We start from the raw sequence: 21,807 nt of genomic DNA, 5'->3' as shown, positions 1-21,807 counted from the left end.
ATCTTAAATATTTCTGATACCACTGGGGTCTCAAAGGTATTTAAGACAGTATTTTCGATGGCATTAACACCATTCAAAGCCATACTGGGTATTTTTCCAGATTTCGTCCATTCGATTTTTGGCGGACTTCCCCTGATCCTGGGACTAATTGCAGGAATCCTATTCCTAGTCCTTATTTTCCGTTATGGCAACCCATGTCACAGATCAAACTCTCGCGACAATGGAAGATACGATCCTAGCCATTGGATACCGGGACCGGATATCAAAAATCCTGGGACTTTCCCGGCTTAGAGACCTAAACATGACTTGGTTTCTATCATTTCGACCAATGTGGCAAAGGTGTGTTTTACCTGTACTAAGGTGTCTGCTATGCGGAGAAGAATGCGTGTTAGACACCTGTCTGACGCTACAATCGGATGCGCCGGTGGATGCAGATACACTGTTGGTTCCTACCAAGGTTCACGCACTGTGCTGCCCTCAAAGGCTGCCAATTCTGATGACGGCATTCCTGGAATCTTCACCACTACGATTGAAGGGTAGTGAAGTTCGAGATGAAAGCAGCATCGAACAGGTACGACCTTCTGTCAGCAATGCAATTCAGAATGTCAATGGAGACAATCATGCACACGAATGCATGGTTACCCCTATTTCCGACTTAGTGGAACTTTCCCATGAAGCTGTTGACAGTTTTTTCGAAAGCCTGAATGATATGATGTTCTCTCCGGAACAGAAATAGAGACTTTTGAGTAAACTCGCACACGGCGTTCCCTGAATTCGGCCTTCAACTTTAAAAATAAAGTCACATGAACAATTACAATCCAGTTCACGGACAGCAACTTTTTTCAGCAAGCCCTTAAAAAATGTATCTATATATTTTTTCCCCGGGACACTGATCTTCTGCTTAAAGTAAGAAACTATTCCTAGAGAACTAAGATTTCTATTTTTAGATACTTTATATAGACTTTAGCTGCCCGCTGGTATGTTCACAAAATATATTATGTGATGAAATGGTTTCGACTTTTCTTTCTGTATAGCCATATTAAGAGCCATTTCATGTGTATTTCTCATATACCAACAAGCAATAATGCATAAAATGCGTGCTTACTTTTGCATTTAATTCATAGCTTAAGTGCATACAATATATATGACTGCAATTTTTCAGTATATTTGAAAATTTCAAAATGCATTTATGTATTTTGGGGTGGTAAGGTATACACTATACTCTATAGTATGTTGTACTATGTTATACTATGCATAGATTAGTAGATATGACCATAGTTAGCGTGGAGTGGGTGTCGTGTATTTCTATAGGTTCTGAATCGATCCCCCTATTCCTGACCCTATTCTGGTTAAACTACCTAGCTAGTTAACTAACAGTCAGCCCATGAGGCAAGAAAACCCCCATGATGCAGATACCGTTATCTGACGCAGTCACACTACGGCACAGGAACGTGTTATCTGATTAGGTCATAACGCTTGAGATCTAATTAGACAAGCGACATTCCTCCAGCCCCTGATAAGGCATACGACGTTCTCATAACAAATCAAACCTATGACAACCTGGATAATCCGTGCGGCCATTGTTTTGATTTCACAGAGAACTTTAGTAAAGAATGTGCTAACGAGCAAGTCGTATGACATCTTTATTGACGTACCTATGTCCATCCTTACGTCAATCCCGGCACCTTTAAGGTATAAATATTGCCGACCTTGCCCTATGCAAACACACGCGTGGTGACAAGACGGAGCAGCCATACTTGCCGAAGCCGAGAGCAGAAGCAGACCCCGCAGGCAACAGCCCCGCCTTCCTGACGCGCTGAGAGACGCGCTGCTATCTCAAGCCGAGAGACCCAGCACCGGCGCTTCCGGGTAGCCCTCGCAGGCAGCCTGGAATATCGAGAGCAGAGAAAGAGATACCATTCCTCATTCATCCTAAATTCCAGGTACAGAACTGAATAACCCCTCACAGAGAATTCTTTAGTTATTCACTTGGCAAAAACAAACTTAACTTAAACTGTAACTTTCTATTCCCGCCCACGCATTAGACTTAGGTCAGGTACACGGGGTAGGCGTATTTAGAAACACCAGTTGAGTACGTTTAGTCAAATGTATATGTGTATGTAAATATATTTTAATCATTTTAAACATCATATGGCTCAGAAACCATATCAATGTTTTTACAGTATTATTTTATACTATTGCTTCTAATGTATGCACTTTACTTAACAATAAGTATTGCAATAATATCGATCCATTTCTCTTGTACGAGAAAAGAGACTGATCAATAAATAACATCTTTTATTGAACACGCCCGTCTCTTCCTTTTCTCTACATTCTGATGAGACTAAGAATGCACGTACTGACTGAGTAAAATAATTGTCTTGTGCTCACACGACTCTTGAGATTGACTCTTGATTAGGGGAGAGCAAAGTTGTCATGTTCTATGGTTGTCAGAAACTAAATCCCTTCTTGTCTAATCAGGGGAGTTAATCCTTCCTTGAACATTCGAGAAAGTTTCTAGCAAACTCTGAGCTTAGCTGGCAAAACCCAAAAATTAAGTCTAGTATCGACAGTAGTAGACCTAGTTAACGTCTGGCCTAGGCCTTTACTGCTGTAGGTACTATTCCAATGCGCAGAGCCTATTGGGAAAATAGGAGCTACACTACACCTCCTCTGTCCGAAACAAGCAATCATGGACCTCATCGTCTTTTTCATCTGAAGGGAGAGGTAATAGCGTGGCTGGGTTCAGGGTGGCACATCTTTTTATCGTTTCATGTGGGGCAAATAATGTGATCTCATAACCAGTTAGACGAGCAATAGTTAAATGCTGCGTCTGTGTCCTGTTTAACAAAATGTCCACGGCATGTGGTACCATTACTGTAAGAGCTGAACCCAATACGAGTCCTGCCGATTGTCTTATTGAGACCGCAGCAGCCGTGGTAGCCCTTAGACAGCTCGGCAATGCTCTTGCCACGTTGTCAAGCATAGCAGAGAAGTAAGCACAAGGTCTCTGTTTCCCACCAAAACTCTGAGTTAGGACAGACAACGCGCAACCTTCCGCCTCGTACACGTAAAGTACAAAGGGCTTCTGGTAATCGGGTGTTCCCAAAACAGGTGCAGAACATAAAGCAGTTTTTAGTGACTCAAATGCTTCTTGACATGCTGGGGTCCAAGGCAGGGGTTCGCGCACTTCTTTGGTAGTCAGATACAGAAGGGGTTTTGTTAGTAAAGCATAGTTAGGTATCCACTGGCGACAGTACGATGTTATGCCCCAAAATGCGCGCACCTCTCGCTGCGTGTTAGGTACTGCCATGTTAGTTCTCGCCTTGATGCGCTCCGGCGTCAGCCTTCTCCCGTCCTTCGATAGGAGATGACCGAGGTAGGTAACCTCCTGTCGACAGTATTGGAATTTAGGGAGGGACACCTTGTGTCCTTTAAGAGCCAAATGGTGTAACAATTTAACAGTAGACTCTCGGCATCCTTCCTCAGTGTCTGAGGCAATGAGAATATCATCCACATACTGCAACAAGACATTCCCCTGTGGGAGCTCCAAATCATCCAATTGTGCTTTCAAAGCTTGACTATAAATACTAGGACTCTCTGTATAACCTTGGGGAATTCTACAAAATCTAAAACTTCGGCCAGCCAATGAGAATCCGAAGAGATAACGGCTATCTGGATGCATGGGGATACTAAAGAAACCATTCTTAAGGTCCAGTACAGAAAAATACTTAGCTGAGGGAGGTATCATTGTCAAAATAGTAGTAATATCAGAGACCACCGGGTACTGAGGCTCAACCACCTTGTTAATGTGGCGTAAATCAATCACAAAACGATAGACATCAGGTATACCCTCGCCAGCATCACATGAGGGCCTCTTAAGGATCGGAAGGATGGGGCTATTACAACTGTTAGAATCTGTTTCCTCGACTACCCCAGACCGAATCAAGTCCTGTATTATTTGCAACAGAGCCCTCTCCCCATCCCTAGATATTTTATACTGGGGTATCCGAGGTAGCTTCGCTCCCACCTTAACTTTTATGGACACTGGGGCAATGTCCATTTTTCCCACATCAGTATCGCTGCTGGCCCACAGACTCACAGGAACACCCTCCAACTCAACCGGGAGGGGCTCATCTTTCGAGAAACACTGCTGCGCACACGCGACGGAAGGACCCAACGTGAGGTACACACCGTCTGGAGAACAGTAAATTGTAGCATTCAATCTTTTCAACAAATCCAAACCCAGTAAATTCTCACCACAATTCAAAGTTAAAAGGAAAGGAGAGTCAACAGTGAAAGGGCCAATCGTAAGTGCAAGAGGCTTAGAGATGGGGCTAACCACTGGGGTACCGGAGAACCCCACGGAAATATTAGTCTTGCCAGACAGAGCCGCCCCTGGGACCTGGGAACGTGCCACAGAACTTTTCGTAGCACCTGTATCCACTAAAAATTTCTGAGGGGATCCCGACAAGTCTGCCGTTACATAAGGCCCACGTTGATCAACATCCACAGAAACAGGTCCCGCGCTCTGCCCTACGCTGTCCTAGTTATAAGAGAACCCTGTCAAGTCATCCATGGCATATGCGTCGCTGTAAAACTGCCGATCTCTGCAATCGTCACCCTCCTTTTGAAAGTGTTGCCTATCTCTTCCTCCGTCAAAATAATTCCCTCCCGGTCTCCTGCCTTCCTCAGACTGTCTAACATCCTCATTCGCGTCTCCCCGACCCCGTCCTCTGCCAGGTCCAGCAGCGGACCGGAGCAGTGGACAGTCTTTCCACCAGTGCCCCTCCTGTTTGCAGTTGACGCACTGGTTCGGTCCCAAACGCTCTCTTTTCTCTCCACTTCCGTAGCTACTTCCTCCTCGACCAACCGTCATGGGCGGGGCTCCACGTCCCCGACCCTTCGCCACTTGCTGCAACAATACTTTCGTCTTCAAATCCTTCGCCTTCTTTTCTTGTCTGTCCTTATTCTCATTTTCTCTATGCTCATAATACTGGGCCATACTCAAAATCCCAGAGGGAGTGGATGTCGTACATGTACTCTCTGACGCTTGCAATCGAGCTGATATTTCTGGCAACAGATTCGTTACAAATCTGTTAACACAAAGGCGTAGCCCATCATCTTGAGACATATCCTGCCCACTAAAATCCATGAACGTTTCCTCAAAACGGGTGAAGAAATCCGAAACTGCCTCATCCTTCTTCTGTCTGCAGGCCATCAACTTATCCCAATCTACCTTCTTAGGTGGGATGAGTGAGTGCATGTATTTTATTATACGCCCTGGCAGCGCTAGTATCTCAGCCTTCGGCTTCTCTCCTGGCTTTCGCTCCTTATCCCAATCCTGGAATTCTTCCCAAGTACCACCCAGCTCCTCTCTATGATCTGAACCCTTCACCTGTCTCCACACATCCACGGGAACCAATAATCCGAAAAATAATTCAATATCTGCTAAAGTCATGACCGTCGAGGAAGCTGCCTCTGTTAATTCCTTGTAATAAGCCGTTGGATTTTTTCTCGAGTCAGGCAACTGAGCCTTCAAAGCTAATACCTCGCTCCTTTTCCAGGGCGTATACACCCACTGTTCCTGGAAATGAGCGTCGATACGAGCTCGGGTCACAACCTGTGTTGTCGGGTCTATTATTTCAGGTACCTCAGGGTGAAACACAGGGTGCACTTCACGCATCGGATGTATCCCAGGGAAATGGGGTTCTCCCGCTGCCGGCAACTCACTTCTGTATTCTAATAAGTACCTCAGACTATGGAACACCTTTTTCATACCAGTGTTAGCCCTATAAGCATTATTCTTGATATCACGAAGAATCGCCGGCGCCTCCCCACCATATCCCTGTTCCCACAACGCTATCAATGTCGTCGACATGTGCCACAAAGCATGTTGCTGCATCAAAGGCTCATAGTCTTTCATGGTGGACCAAATGTCTTCTAATGAATAAATGTTATTCCTGGCCCATTGACAAGCTTGATTAGCAACCATTGTCTTCTCATCCAACCCAACATTAGAACGCGTGAGTAACTTCCGTACCTGAGTAAATAGTCCGCCTCCCGCTCCTCTAGTGGGAGTTAGCAACGCTCTCTGAGGGGTAGTACTGGCATAAACAGTGGGAATAGCGGGGCCAGCGGAGAGCGACGGGGAGAGCACAGCAGACGCAATGGGGCTCGTCGCAGAGAGGGAGAGCAGAGGTGCAGTGGCAGAGGGGAAAGTTCGTCCAACCACGGAGGAAACAGGTGTACCGGACAAGGGAGGGGCACTGACTTGGGGAACTGAAACCACCGCCTGAGATGCGGAATCCCCCAGCACGGGGTACAAGGACTGCAGGGCATATGGGGGAGGGGGTCGAGTGCTCAAAATGTCCTCCATCTCATCTTGGTCATCTTCTCTCACTACATAGCTCTTATTATCCAATAACCTAAAATGTCTATCTGCGTGCTCAATTCGCAGCTCATTCTCTTTCTTAGTGTGTTCCCTGGCCTTCTGCGCCATGGTCTGCGCCGCTCTCTTCTGAGCCACCTTCTCCTAACCTTATTTGCCGTTCTCGTACCTCCTTCTGCCACATCCGCAAAGAATCGAACATGCTCTGACGGCTGCGCCTAGCAAACAATCTGTCTTGTAAATAATCTAATTTTGCTTCATCAAAAGAGCCAAGCAAAGGCCACTGCAAATCCACATTATCCTTTGTATACTTATGCCACAAAGTAGAAAACAAAATCGGGGGTAAGCCGTGCTTAACGTACATGTCGAAATTCGGAGAGCCCTCCACCGGGGCAGGTTGGCTCTCAGCCAATCTAACGTCTGAGACATCACCACAGCACCCTAAACACCGTAGTTTACTGAAACACGGCATTCTGTTCTCACACAATCACACACTAGCACAAAGACTCACACTCGCATACTTACTCACTTACCAGTAGGTCACACTCACGGCTTCAATACACGCTACATGAAATCTGTACCAAAACACGTGTTACCAAATGGGACAAGGCCCGTCGACCAAGTCCTGGGTAACCTGGACCCTACCGCAGATCGAACATCGTACACCCGCTATTCCGAGACTGGGGAACAAATCCGTCTCCTGGGCAACACTACAGATCGGCACGCGCTACACTACATGGGACTCGGCGCTCTCCCCACAAATCACCACCCTAGGTGTTCGGGTGAGCCCCAAGATTCTTCCGCAGCAAGCCGCCCACCGACTGCAGTATTATCCAGTCGGATTATTACAGACCAACGTTCACCCAATCTCCATCAAGTCTGTCAGAGCGCCACTTGCACTCTGAGTTCCCCGGAGCACACTAGCCCCAGGAGCACACCGGCTCCTCCAATCACCAGAGACACACCGGTCTCACGGAGCACTCCGGCTCCTCCGAGCAACAGTCGGACCACTCACCTTCTATGCGCGGTACCGACCTCTACCGTTCTCCACGTCCGGCTGCCAGGACCAACACGGTCAGCTCCAAAGTTCCGCCTTCCGGACTCCGGCGTAGGATCATGGACCGGGACCTCTTCCGATCAGCAGGGCGGGGCAGCGCTGCGAGAACCAAGCTCGGCATCAAGTGGGTACCCGGGCCCACCGTGCCGACCAGAGGGCCCCCGGCCTTCTGCTACCCACTTACGGGTGAGAAAGGTCCTAATCGCGGAGTCCCTGTTCGGGCGCCATCTGATAAGCGTGGCTCAATTCCACCCGAGTGACTTACCGCACTCACCTATAATTACCCAATAATAAGCCAGCCGGACAGTGGAGAAGAATAACAAAACAATTTATTAGGCCACAAACTCCCATATGAGAGGGCCCTGATCGACCTCACCCCTAAGAGTGCGCCGAGAAGGACTGACTCATATCATTACAGTAACACATTATAATACGAAAAGCAGAGTAAGGCATGCCCATTTGTGGAAAAGTACTGGACCCCTGAGATGGTGAACAATGGTCTCATACAGTAGGCATCTGCACCTGGAATTGCAACATTCTGTTATCAGACTCCAAGGACACGGAGCCAGGCCTAAGCATCTCCAGCACATGAGAACAGAGTGATAAGGGGTTTCGCTAGTAGTTTCAGTCACAGTGGGCCGAGAGGCAAAACTGCTGACACATGGAATATTCCTATTCCTACGGGAGGGGGAATGAGCAAGTACAACTCGCACGAAAAGGGAGATGCTTCAAAATGGTGGCACACAGGCTAAGCTAAGAATAACTGTAATAATGTCACACGCGTGAATGAATAACTATCGTTAGAATAGAAACGAAAATGCATAAATGAATATACCATTTGTTAGACACACTCTGCTAACTTATAAGCATACTATGGAAGTGGGCGGGGCATGGAAAAGTGAAACCAATCACAATGGTGTCCAATATAATAGCACGAGTAAAAAGAATAGATAATGAAGACGTGGTTAAAAATGAAGAGACTGGAAGAGGAGAAGAGAGGGCATGTTCGATGCACATCCAAGAGGGGGTATGGCCCGGGAGTGAAGAAAACCACAACGCTCCCTGAGAGGCTAAAAATGCGGTCTGATACTTTCCCCAATCTGGAAAATTACAGTCACCCATATCATAGGATTGCCGCAATGCTTTATATGCAATACGAGCTCTCTTGTCATTCCAAAGAAATGAGGAAGTGATGGAATCAATCTCACGAAAAAAAGAAGAAGAGAGATTTAACGGGAGCATAGACGAGATAAAGTTAACAATAGGAGTGACCATAATTTTTAAGGTTTGGAGTCGGCCCCACCAAGAAATGTGTTTAGGAGACCAAGTCTCTAAAAGGCGACGGACCTTAATTAAGGTCTGAGTCTCATTATAGGCCACGGTATCCGATAAAGTACTACAAAACCAGACCCCTAAGTATTTGAGTTGTTTAGATTGCCATTTGAAACCTGCTGAGCCCATATGGGCTGGAAAACAATAAGCATTAAGAGGAAACATCTCCGTCTTATCTCTGTTTAGAGTATAACCAGAGACCTTAGAAAAAAGGGCAATCATATATGTGATCGCAGGAATAGCTGAAACAATATCTTCAGAAAAGATAAGGACATCATCTGCATATGCCGCTGATTTTAGGCACTGTGAACCAAACGTAAAACCCTTATTATCCGGATGAAGATCAATTAGTCTCAGAAGCGGGTCAATAGCAAGTAAGAACAAAAGCGGGGACAGGGGGCAACCCTGACGAGTACCTTGACGAAGACTAAAAAACTCAGAGGTAGCTCCATTCACTCTAATATTCGCTCGAGGGTGGGCATAAAGAGACATCACCATATTAATAAAGGAGTCCCCAAGATTGTGAGCACGAAGAACAGCTTGTAAAAAAGGCCAAGAGACCTTGTCAAAAGCCTTCTCGGCGTCAAGGACTAAAGCTGCAGCAGGAAGCGTGGATCGTTTAGCTGCTCCCAAAATATGGCAAAAGGTACGAATATTGTCCCTAGCAAGCCGACCTTTGACAAACCCAGTCTGTGAGGGATGAACCAGAGAAGGAATATAGGACTCCAAACGTTTAGCCAGAATTTTGGCATAAATTTTCGCCTCCATATTAAGGAGGGAAATAGGACAAAAGTTTTTAGGGTCCGTGACATCCTTTCCCTCCTTAGGGATAACTACAATAGTAGCATCCGCCGCTGAACCGGAAACCGCACCACGTTGAATGAATGCATCAAAAAGGGTCTTGAGGCGAGGAACCATGAAAGGGAGGAAAGTTTTATAAAAAAGAATGGGAAAGCCATCAGGCCCCGGAGCCTTGCCAGAACGAGTAGCCTTGATAGCAAGAGTAATTTCTTCAGTTGTAATTGAGGCGCTTAACTGCTCCCTAACTTCTTCAGAAACAGAGTGAATAGGAATAGTGCTTAAGAACTCCTGACAAGCCTCCAAGGACGAAGGATTAGTAGGAGTATATAAATTATCATAAAAATCACGAAAGACCGCAAGGATCTCCTTGGTCTGAAATTTTCGAACGCCGGATCTATCAGAGATAGAAGCAATTTGAGCCGACTTATACCCAGAGTCCTGGAACTTCAATGTGGCTGCTAATACTTTACCAGCACGATTTTTTAACAACAACCGTTTAGACTTTTGTGCTTGAACACCAATATGAGCCCGCTTAGTGACAAGGGCATTATATGAATATTTTAGATTTTTAATAGATTGTAAAAGTTGTGAATCTTTCGTTTAACGAAAGAGGAGTTCACTCCGTTTAATATTGTCCGCTAAATCAGAAAGTTCCTTCTTAATGGCAGCATTCCTGCGAGCCATAACTTTAATGATGTAACCGCGAAGAGTACATTTAAAGGCATCCCACAAAATCACAGGAGAGTCAACGGACCCTTCATTATCAGAAAAAAATTGTTCAATTTCGGTTTGCAAGGCACTAATCGCAGCATCATCATTAAGAATCTCCGTATTTAACTTCCACGAAGGGGAGGATTTCTTAGGGGCGAGCCCCAAGAGGGAGAGGGAAACCGCCGCATGGTCTGAGACAAGAATAGGATGAATGAACGGTGAAGACGAAGATTATAGCAAAGACGAATGAAGCAAGAGGTAATTAATACGAGAAAAACTAGAATGAGGAGAGGAAAAGAAAGAAAAATCACTGCCAGTAGGGTTATGAAGATGTCAGACATCATGAAGATTAGCGGAAGAACACATGTGTAATAAATGTTTGTGAGCTCTAGGAGGACGAAAAGCAAAAGCAGAGTTCCTATCCAACAGAGGATCCAAGGGTAAATTAAAGTCACCACCAACTATTAAATTACCATTGTGAGGCGTTCGGGAGAGTAATTTATTGATATTTTGCCAGAAAAGAGGATCATCAGTATTTGGAGCATAAATATTCAAAGCATAAAGATCATGAATACCATCAGATAGTCTAGATAAAATCCAACGACCTTCAGAGTCATGGTCAGAAGAAAGGATCGATAAGCCAGAAGTTTTAGAAATAAGGGTGATCACACCATTACGTTTACCAAGAGCATCCGAGCATGCAACATCTATAACCCAGCCATTTCGCAACCACAAAGCCTCTTTATGGGATAACTTCGTCTCTTGCAAAAAGAGCAGATCCGAAGACGAAGATTTGCAATAATCTAAAATTTTAGCCCTCTTAACCGGATGATTCAAACCCTTAACATTAAGGGAAACTACATTTAAGCCAGGCATAAGTGGACAGAAAAAAGACACCACAAAAGGGAGACAGATGGACGGACAAATACAACACTACCATCGGACACATAGTAGAGAAACGCCACCAGGAGATCCAAGAGAAAAAAGAGAGAAGAAAGAGGAGAAGAGAGGGAAAGAGAAGAGAAGATAAGGAGAGAAAAGAAAGGAAGAAGAGAGAAGAAGAGACCCGCCAGGGTAGGTCTATGGGAGACCCGACTCATATCAGGGGGAACATGGAGAGGGAAACAAAATACCGTCAGGAAAAAGACCAGGAGAGAAAGCAATAGATCCCAAACTGGAGAGAAGGAAACAGCAAGCAATGAGCGTAGAACAAGAAAGTGAACCCAAAAGCAAACTGAAAATCGGAAAATGGAAGGTATATAAAAGAGGTCCGGAAAAACAAATCCGAACAATGAGCGAAAACAAATGACAGAAAAATACAATATGAAACTGAGGCATAGTCAATAATAAGCACTTGAATAAAAGCTAAATTGAGATAACAGTATCTTAGCTATATGGCAACAATTAGACGGCAAATAAACCATAAATGCAATCCAAAGAGTCAGAGAAAGCAGAATTTAAAAAGCAAAAGAGGATGTAAAAACAAGAAACTATCCAAATATATTAAAAAGCAGTAATACATGGTATGTAGATAGAGGTCAAAAAGACAAGAACTATATACAGTATAAAATCAAGCAGCTAAAATGAGAAGCAATATTAGATATGACTAGGAACAAAAGGACAAGGTGAAGAGCACATAGCGAAAGTATAGACAGAATATCATGATGTGCTAAAAAGATATACTAGCCCGGGAGACATAAAACAGGTACAAGAAAGGCAAATATACAAAAAGAGACCAAGTGAATGAATATAAAGAGGAAAACTGACACAACGGCTCGAGCGGCTTAACAAAAACAAACATCATAACCTACATAAGAAAAGAGAAGAGCATTGCACAGCCAAATGCATAAACGAAAGATAAGAAAAATAAAGAAAAATAAAAGGACAACCTAAAACAAAGATCTGTAAATATGAGATCCATAAAGACGGTGCCAAAAATCGACTATCACAAAGAAAATAATCAGGAAAGACAAAATGGCCACAAACAAATACCAGGAGAAAGAAGATAAATAATAATAACAGGACAAGCTAAATCTGACCCGAGACAGACAAAGTAATTGGAAACCGAATATAAACCAGTGACCAACATATAAAAACAGGTAACAGAAAATGCGAGACGCATGAGCGAAGAACCCAAAAAAAAACGCCCACATCAGGGAGAACAAGCAAGAAAGACAAAAAGGCCACAAAAAAATATCAGAAAAAGTGGATGAATACCAATAACAAGTGAAAGTAAAACAGACAGGTGACCAACAACTCATGTGAAGAACGAGTAGCAACCAATAGTCGACATACGGAACGAAAAAACAAAGGCATATTTAAAACGGCAAGACTCATGAAACCACGAGAAACAAGAAAGACAAAAATTCAAGTCCTAGAAAAAAACAGGAGGTGAAGAAGAATCCATCTGAGACAGAGAAAGAATAAGAACAATACTAGTCAACAGAAAGCTGACAAGGTATGGACAAATCATCCAGAGTACGAATAGCAACCAACGACCAACATAAACTGCGAAGGAGCAATGACAGATGTGGAACAGTAAGACGCACTAAACCACGTGGAACAACAAAGAGAAAAACTCAAGTCCCAGAAGATCCAGGAGTCGGAGCAGAGTCCATCTGTGATTCCAGTTGGTTATCTAAAAAAGAGGAAAGATCAGCAGGTTCATCAAAAATCCGATGGCGACCTTGGAAAGTTATACGAAACTTGGATGGACCAGCAAAGGAAAAAGGAATATGCATGTCCAAGAGATGTTTTCGCAGGTTGAGAAATCCTTTTCTCCGAATTACAGTGTCTCTGGCAAAATCCTGGGAGATAGTAATCCGGTGGCCGTCCCAAGATATCGATTTAACTTTCCTCATGTGAGCCAAAATCTGTTCTGAATGCTGATGACGCAGCGGTTTGAGGATTACTGCTCTCGGATAAGTGGAGTTTTTAGGTTTAAACACGGGAACTCGATGAGCTCTCTCAATTTCAAAGTCTCTCTGAAAGGAGATTTGTAGAGTAGAAGGTATCCATTTGGAGAGGAAAGCAATCATGGAAGAGGCAGACTGTTCTGCATCTTCAGGAAGACCAAAAATACGCAGATTAGACCTCCGATTACGATCTTCCTGCTCCGTAAGGTCTCTGCGCAACGCCGCCATCGAACGTTCCATCTGAAGAAGAGACCTCGACTGTTGGTGCGAAGTATCCTCTACCACACTAATACGAGATTCAGTATTCGTAACCCTAACAGATAAGGCTTTAAAGTCACTCCTGATAGCAGCCACCTCAACTTGTAGTAAGTCTGTGTTAGTTTTTGTAGACTGCGCAATATCATGGACAGTATTTAAGCGCGCCAGAATAGCATCTAAAGTGGAATTAGTATCTTTCTGAGGGGATTCAGGAGAGGGGGACTGTTGTTTAGAGCGTTTTAAAGTCCCTTTAGAATCCTTTGCAGTAGGAGAAGGCCCCATGTTGTCCGCCATAAGAATAGACTACAGTAGGCAGTTCAAAAAGAATTTGACGTAGGGTAAATGAGCAAGGGATAAGAGTTATACAAAAAAGCTAGGGCTCACCAACTGGCACTGACCAGAAGCTCTGTAGCTCTATAGGCGCAGACTATGTCCTGGATAACAGTGCACAAAATGGCGGACAAGAGCAGTTGAGGTAAAAAAGGTAGCCAGAAAGACCCAAAAGCGCAAAAAATAAATTCTGCCGAATAGCAAGCAACCTAGCAGTCAGGTTACATAGCATTAACCCCTCAGGTAAGGCAGGCAAGCAAATAGAGCGAGACGCATGAGGTGAAAATCGGCAGTCAGAGATGCATAGAAGTCAGCAAGCAAAGAATTCGCCTGTAATGCATAGGGTCAACAGTACAGGGTCATCAATAGCAAAAAGTAGTAAATATCACCTCAAAGCCGCTGTTCAAACCTGTCGCGCTTGAAGACATGGGTCTGATACAATAAAAACGAGCGATGCCACCGCAAAAACAAAATGGTGGCTGCTCACTGAAGTGCCGGTGCAGAGGATAACAATAAAAAAAAAGGACAGTTCTGGACGTCATTCGCCGAGAAAATCCACATGAGAGCACTCACTGCTCCTTCCGACGCCCCATGCTGCAAGCTGTAGAGGAGACACGTAGAAACGGGATCCTTAAATTGTCCCGACAGTCTTCGTCTCCCTGGAGCTCAAGCGCGACTCGCCATCACGTAGCGGCGCGCAAGCCACGCCCCCTCAGGTCCTTAATCCTTTAGCAGGGATACGTAGCAGGCTGTATCCAGAGAGGGCTCCACAACCTCGGATAGGCAATGGACAGGGATGAAGCCATTGGTTGTGTGAAAGCTCAGAGTGAGAGACATGAAAATTTCATGCTCAGGATAGATATTTCACCGGCAGGATACTTTTGGCCCCTTCACCTAGTCATTGTTTTAAGTTTGAACTTTGCCTTTTTTTTCGAAGCACAGTCAGGTGAAACCTGAATCTATAGCGCCGTGCCAGTGTGCCTTGGCTGGATCGGCTGGGCCATATGGCCTGGGCTTTCATCAGGACTGGATAAACTACATGCCCTGGAAAATTAATTTGAAAATGTCATTAAGCCTAACCATATTCAGTCACGACAGATACACACATACAACATATATAGCATGAAAAGGGCACAGTCACCCTTTCTCCAATGATTTTCTCGTCTTGGTTCCCTTTCATCTCTTTTGCCATCAGGGAGGTGACGACGGCACCCATATAGGTGCAGTAGGTTGACATGACACTTTTGATGAATACAGGGGATGTCCCTCATTCTTCCTATGAGGCTTACATTCCTGATATTACAGGGACCACAGCATGCAGTTTAACCAGTCCTGATGAAAGCCCAGGAGCCTATGACCATTACAGTTTAGGGCTGAAACATGCTCACTCCAATATAGGATAATTATCTCAAAGATATCCTCCTCTTTTTGATTTTAATCATACCGGGAACACCACTGTTGGAAGGTGGCTTTGTTAGTAGGTGCAAGTAGGTTCCCACAGCTAGTAACAACACCACAAGCAGAAATACGGTCCAGTAAAGTCTCAATAAATTAGTCCGAGCTCAACTCTTGGTAGCTTGGCTCTCAAGCAGTCAGGCTTAACTTAGGAGACAGATGTATAAAGCAGTTAATCACACCAAAACAGTAAATAAGTCAGACAAAACACACAATAAAAGATTAAAAGTAAAACTAGTGGTTCGAAGCAAATAACACCCAAAGGCTTAAAAAAGGTCATGCTGGACCAGGACAAAGTCCAGAGTTCAGGCCCCCATGTTGTAAACACTTTTACACTTAATTCCTGAAGTGCTTCTTGATGCAGGAAAGTGGCACACAGCACCAGCCAAGGGTTCAGAAACTATGGTTTCCCTCTTGGGTTCTGGGACTAGAACTCCTACAACGGACCTGGATAATCCAAGTAAAATCCAAGTAAAGCTTGTCAGCTGATATTGCAGGTAGGCCTTCCAGCATTTTTCTACCTGTTGCTGATCAGGGAGTGCAATCCTTATCCTTTAACACAGGCAAAGTCCTTTTATTGTGAAACCTTGTGAGGGCAACAGTTGCAGTCCTTATGAGTGCAGTTCTCTCTTGTGCAGTCCAAGGATCTAGCAGGGCATTCCTCCGTCTTCAAATATTTCTTTTGGGCCTTTGAGGGTCCACCACACCAGCCAACGTTACAGAAACTCTGATTTGCCACTTGAAGGTTTGGGGGCTACAATACCCACAATGCATGTGATCAAATCCTTTAAAGGCCAGATGAAGCTGGTCAGCCGGGCTTGTCTTGAAAGTGTTGATGCAAGTGACTTTTTGAAGCTCTTTTGTACCTGTTGCGCTCAGTGAGAGTGTACTCTATAATCTTTTTGAAGCCAGGAAAAGTACTTTTTTGTGAAGTCTAAAGTGTGCAGCAGTTGCAGTCCTTATGAGTGCTGTCCTCTTGTGGTGCAGACTAGGGGCTCAGCAAGGCAGTCCTTCTTCTCTCAATATTTCCAGGCAGACTAGGGGCTCAGCAAGGCAGTCCTTCTTCTCTCAATATTTCTAGGCAGAGATCTGAGTTGCTGGCCAGCTCTCCTATATTTATTTCAGTTTCTGTGCTGGCAAGTGGGCATATTTATGTTCCAGAAAACACTTCTCAACAAAAATCAGAATAGAGAAAATTTCTCCTGGAGATTCAGGTCTGGCTAACCCACCTAAAAAGTGTGGCTAACTTTTCCCTGTACTCCCCTTCCAGCCCCTCTCTTAATTCAATTGCAGGGGATCCCTGTCCTGTTTTTTTTTTCCCTTTGACGACCAGTTTGTCTACTCATCCCCCTTCCTGGCATCTGCTGCTGCAAGATCTCCTTCTACCAGATGTCTCCTTTATCTCAGCCCAGGCAACTTCACACCTCATTAAGGAATCTTGACTCAGCCTGTCAAAGGGTGGCCAATCAGAAGAGGCTGCGACATGGCTGATTTTATATAACTTTATGAAACCAGATGTAAAACTACTTTCTTGCAATAGTTTTAATAAATCCAACCGTGGCAAGTTGTTGGATTTATTGTAACTAATATTTTAATACTTGAATTATTATTTTAGCTCACTCCTGTCAAAAGTTAGACTTTATTACATTTAAATAAAGTCTTCTCATGTTACATATGGTCAATGTACTACAATGAGAAAAAACTAAATTGGCAGTTTGTGTCCTCACCAGGGCACATAAAACATATTTTATAATGTCACTGCTTATTACTACAATGCACCCTACCCTAGGGGCACCTAGGGTAGACCCTAGGAATTACTTATATGTAAAAAGAGGATAGTTTAAGACTTTGGATGTATTTTAATTCGAAAGTCGAATACAGACATAGTTTTATTTTAAGAGCAGCCTGCAAATTTCTCAGAGGTTGAGGTGGCTGCACTAGATTGTTGTATGCAGAGCCACCTCCACTCCATGCTGGCATCAGGCGGCAGACCTGGCAGCAGGAACTGCCTCCGGGAGCGTTGGCTGCTGTGGGCGAGGGTGCACCGGTGTGTGAGCTGGTGTTCAGCGTATCCAGCAGCAGTTAACACACCAGTGGGCCGACATCCAGGACAGGGAACAGGACCTGATGGGCGCGGAGGTTGTGGGGCTCGGTGAGGGACTATTTATTTGTTGTGTTCCTTCTATGCTACTATTTTCTTTCCAAATAGCATGCTGTTCACCCTCAGTGGTAAGTAAAGTTTATGTTAGAAATATTATCTGATCCAGCCATGTGCTCAGTGCTGCTCAAGTGTACTCATTGGCATTCGCTTGGGATGATTATTTAAGAATTCATGCAGACTCCACTGTCCTATTGCTGAGATAGTGGTAGTAGGAGTAGTAATATCAGAGAGAGCGTTCTCTGTGCCTTTCTTTATGTAGCTCTTATAGTCCCAGGCAATCTTCCAGTGATGTGTAGTATGCATCAGTGCATTGAAAATAAGTGAGACTGTGTTGGCCTGTCAAACGGGGTTGAGCTTGAGAATGAGAAGCAAAGATCATTCATTGCAATGCATTAGTAGTTCCAAAATGTAGTTTAGGAAACTTGGAATATGGCTTAGGTTTAGGAAATTAGGACTAGATCAACTTGATACTGGTAGTAGTATAGGCAATCTGATATATAAAAGTACAATGTTACTGTGTTTGCCTTTGCTTGGTAAAATACTTTTGGGGAGATTATTAACTGCACCACTAATCTTTCTTACTTTATCTACATTTTTTTCTTATATCAGCATCCAGGTACACGAAGAGGACTAGCAGCACAGAGGCGGGTCAAGGAGACGGGGGGTGCCAACATCAGTGACGCTGCAGGTAGAAGTTCTACCTCCACCACTAACACCAGGATCTCCGCCGATGCCAACAGATCTGCTGACCTCAATAAGTCCTCCTGTTAATATTATCATTATAATTACTTCTCTAACGTTTACCACTCCACGTTTTGAATACTTTTTCCTTTTTATTTCTTTTACTGTGCCTGTCTCCTAATTCTTTTTTCCCAACTTCTCTTTGTTCTGCTTATAAATAATATTTGTTACATTCTTTTTATCCTTTCATTATCCTAGCTTTTTTCTATATTTCTAGTTTTGTTAGTTGACTTACTCCTGTCTGCACTAGTCTGTCTGTAACGTCCTTTCTTCTGCTTTGTTAGTAAGCTTTCCCTCTCCGCTTATATATATTGTGGACTGGTACTGTATGATTTAGAGACTCAGCAGACAAAAGCTCATAATGAAACCTAAAAACGATGGGTTGATAAATATGGAAAAAATGGATGGAAAGAGAAAAAATGGGTGACATTTTATATGAGTGAAAGGATGTGTGGGTGAGTGAAGGTGGAAGAATGCATAGGTGGGTGATAGGATGCATGGGTTGGTGAAGGATGAGTATATGGGTGAAAAGATGCCTGCCTAGGTGGGTAAAATGGATATTGGGGTAAAGAAATTCTTCTCGGGAAGGTTAAAGCAGGATGGACGAATAGGTAAAAGGATGCGTGGGTGGGTAATAAATGTATTGGTGAAGGGATGGCTGAGAGCAGTGGATAGGTGAATGAATGGATGGATATATATGGATGGATGGTTTTCAAAAGTGAAAGACTGGATGAGAGAATGTAAAGCTTAAATGGTGGGTATGAAATGGTGAAGAATACCATAACAATGAAATCATGAATGGATAATTGTTAGGATAAAGAAACAAGGGGCGTGCACACCTACTTTGCTTGTTTGGAATGGCTTCACCAAAGCTTTGGTTCAAAGGGGGGGTATTTCCATCTGCTCAATTGATATCTATCTCTCCCATCACACCCCTTTACATGGCATTTTGCCAGTTCCACCCATGACCTAACTGCTGCATAGTTCAATTCGGCACTGGAGTGTTGGATGTGTGACGTACATCTGCTTCAGTTAATGTGGCATTTACAAAGTTTTCAATGTATACAAAGTGTGTTTCACCCCTCCCAGTGCCCGCTTAGTCACTTTTAAGTACTTTTTACTCCTTTATTCTTTCCTATGTCTTTCCCAGCTTGCCCAAAAAATTGTAAAATCCATTCTTCGGATGAGCTACATTTCTCTTTCAAAGTGATTTATATATTTTTTGGCTTTCTTAACAGATTTGTGCTTGTTTAAATGTTTCCCTTTGAACATTTGTCAACTACAGTGACTGATTAAGCCAAAGCTTAGGCACATGATGATGATCAGTGACACTCCATTAAAATTCTGTAGTAAAATGTCTACTTACTTACCAGCCTAATCCCTCTTACTCATCCTACAGTCGAGTAAGTTAAGTTTCCTTCCATACTGTCAAATGTATTTGTTGGAAATAATTATAAATTGTGGTGGAGGGAGAGGGAGTAAAGTAGGACAAAGGGTCTTGAGTTTTTGCAGATAGGATATTCTGTGGCGAACATGCCAAATACAATCTATGTATCCCATTCCTTAATCCTTTCCCTGGACTGCTGTGCATCATTTTCCCCCATCTACTTACAGCACATGATATCCACATTTTATATCTGATATGTTTGAAGTTGTATCATTATTTTTCATCTCCCTTGGAGTCACAGTAAAATTGAAAGTCATTTTGGAGAAGAGCAGGGCCATTGGGATAAAATATTTGTCCAGTACAGCTGTAGACTGCAGAATAGCAAAGTAGTGATTACCGACACACTAGATAGCATGACTCCATTAATTTAGAATAACAAGAATACTTGTACTCCACAGTGCATAATATCTTACTCATTAATGAGAGGTAATTATTTTTAATGTTTCCACACAAAGTGTCTGTTTATTTGTTCAGTAGAAAATCCTTTAAAAAATACGATTTTTTAATCGGGTGTGCTGTTATTCTGCCTTAATTCCTTTCAGCCAGTTTCAGCCTTATGTGAGGCATGTGTGGGTAAAAAATGGCTGTGACTCTAATCACATCAAATTCGGATGGCCCTAAGGGACCAGCAATGTACTGCTACTGTGCCACTATATACCTTTAAAGAAGTGCTTTGCACAGACAAATGTTTAAGATTTGCCCTTTTTCTTTCTTGATATAGCTATTCCTGCTGGGCGACAACCTACCAGGCAGGAGATATCAGCCCAGCTGCGGCAGCAGATGCTAGGGGCCATATAGGCCAAATTTCAGTGCCTTGTGGCCCTTGAGAAGGAGGAGGTGGCAGCTGCTGCTGACCAGGACCTCAGCCAGCCACCAGCATCTCAAGCCTCCCGGCAAAAAAATGCCTTCACTGCCTGCAGTTGGCAGCCGTCTGTCACACCACCACTGCTCCCCCCCTTGCCCTCAGACTGCACTTCCCAGTGCAGCATCATGCGGAGACTGGCGGGCATTGTAAGCAGACAGGCATGCATGGAGGAGTAACTCAAACAGCTTCTGGCCTACGTGTAGTATAGTTCTCTCTTCGTTAGCCCCTTTTTAATATTTGTTTTGGTGAGAGGGATTTGTTTTGGGTGGAGCGGGTGTGAATGATGGTAGTTGGGACCGGGACTGTTTAATGGGCTTTTTCGTTGGACATTTTGGACTTTGGTTGGGTACGGGAAGATTTGTTTGGGTCGAGGGATGGGCATGTTGTGGTTGGAAGGGGTGAGTTTTAGTGTTAGAAAAGGAAATAAATATTTATTTTACTTTATTTATGTCTCATCTTTTTTTGGGTGTTTTTTGTTTGCACTGCTACCTTTTAGCACAACCAACCTGTTTTATTAAACCTGTTTACCCTAGTTCTATTACCTTCTGTAACTATATTGACCACTAGGCCATTGCCTATATTACAACAATGTTCCATAGTTCTCTTACCTCAATAGATGAAGCGAGGACTGCTGCTACCTCTCTCAGTGTTCTTATTGCAGGGTTTCTTATGATGGTAGCAGTAGCAGGCTAGTACGCTAACATGGAAGGAATCACAAGAGAGGTCCCACTCCCTCCTAGGTGAACTCCAACTGTAGAATTAATCAAAGTATTATCGATCACAGGCAACTAGATTGAAAAAATACACAGGTAGTGGGTTTTTATAATATTATATCATCATCATCATAACTTTAGAAACACTGAGACCAGACTACCACCATGACATAACAAAAAAGACCTGATATAAAAAAAAACTAGCAATAGTAACTTCTTCTGAGCAGTGGGGAGCTATTTTCCTAACACTAAAGCACAAAAGTTACAAAATCTTTGAGTCAGAAGGAGTTGAGTCAACGTCAAGAGTCAACCAGATTAAGCGTTTACACAACACAAGGCCAGGATGATGATGTTAACGAATGATGTTCTTCTATATCTAAAATATGGATCACTTTAAATGTGGGTGGGTAAAATAAAATGGGGCCAGAGTGGCCTATTACTCAGGTAATAGAAGATCCCACAGTAAGTTGGTGTCGCTTTAACCACATCCGCCCCACCAAGCATGTGATCTATTTATGGTGTAAATTAAGTCATGTCTAAAGCGCATAGCCCAGGGAAAGAGGGTTAGAGGATTAACAAATGGATGGGAAAGGGAATCTGGGGAAAGGTGTGACAAAGACAAACACTACA

At 43.7% G+C, this 21,807-nt stretch overlaps 1 long non-coding RNA gene across 1 annotated transcript in view; it reads left to right on the top strand.

Annotated features, from left to right (window-relative positions):
* The window catches only part of LOC144791397 (uncharacterized), a 66,187-nt gene extending 45,548 nt beyond the window's left edge, over positions 1 to 20,639 (top strand). The window contains exons 2-3 of the long non-coding RNA XR_013602380.1: positions 18,021 to 18,099; positions 20,321 to 20,639. This is a non-coding gene — a long non-coding RNA (uncharacterized LOC144791397). The remainder of the gene's footprint in view (positions 1 to 18,020; positions 18,100 to 20,320) is intronic.
* Positions 20,640 to 21,807: the final 1,168 nt, after the last annotated feature.

The sequence above is a fragment of the Lissotriton helveticus genome, chromosome 11 (genome assembly GCF_964261635.1).
Source record: "Lissotriton helveticus chromosome 11, aLisHel1.1, whole genome shotgun sequence".
NCBI classification, from domain to species: Eukaryota; Metazoa; Chordata; class Amphibia; order Caudata; family Salamandridae; genus Lissotriton; species Lissotriton helveticus.
This window is presented reverse-complemented; position numbering and strand designations above follow the sequence as displayed.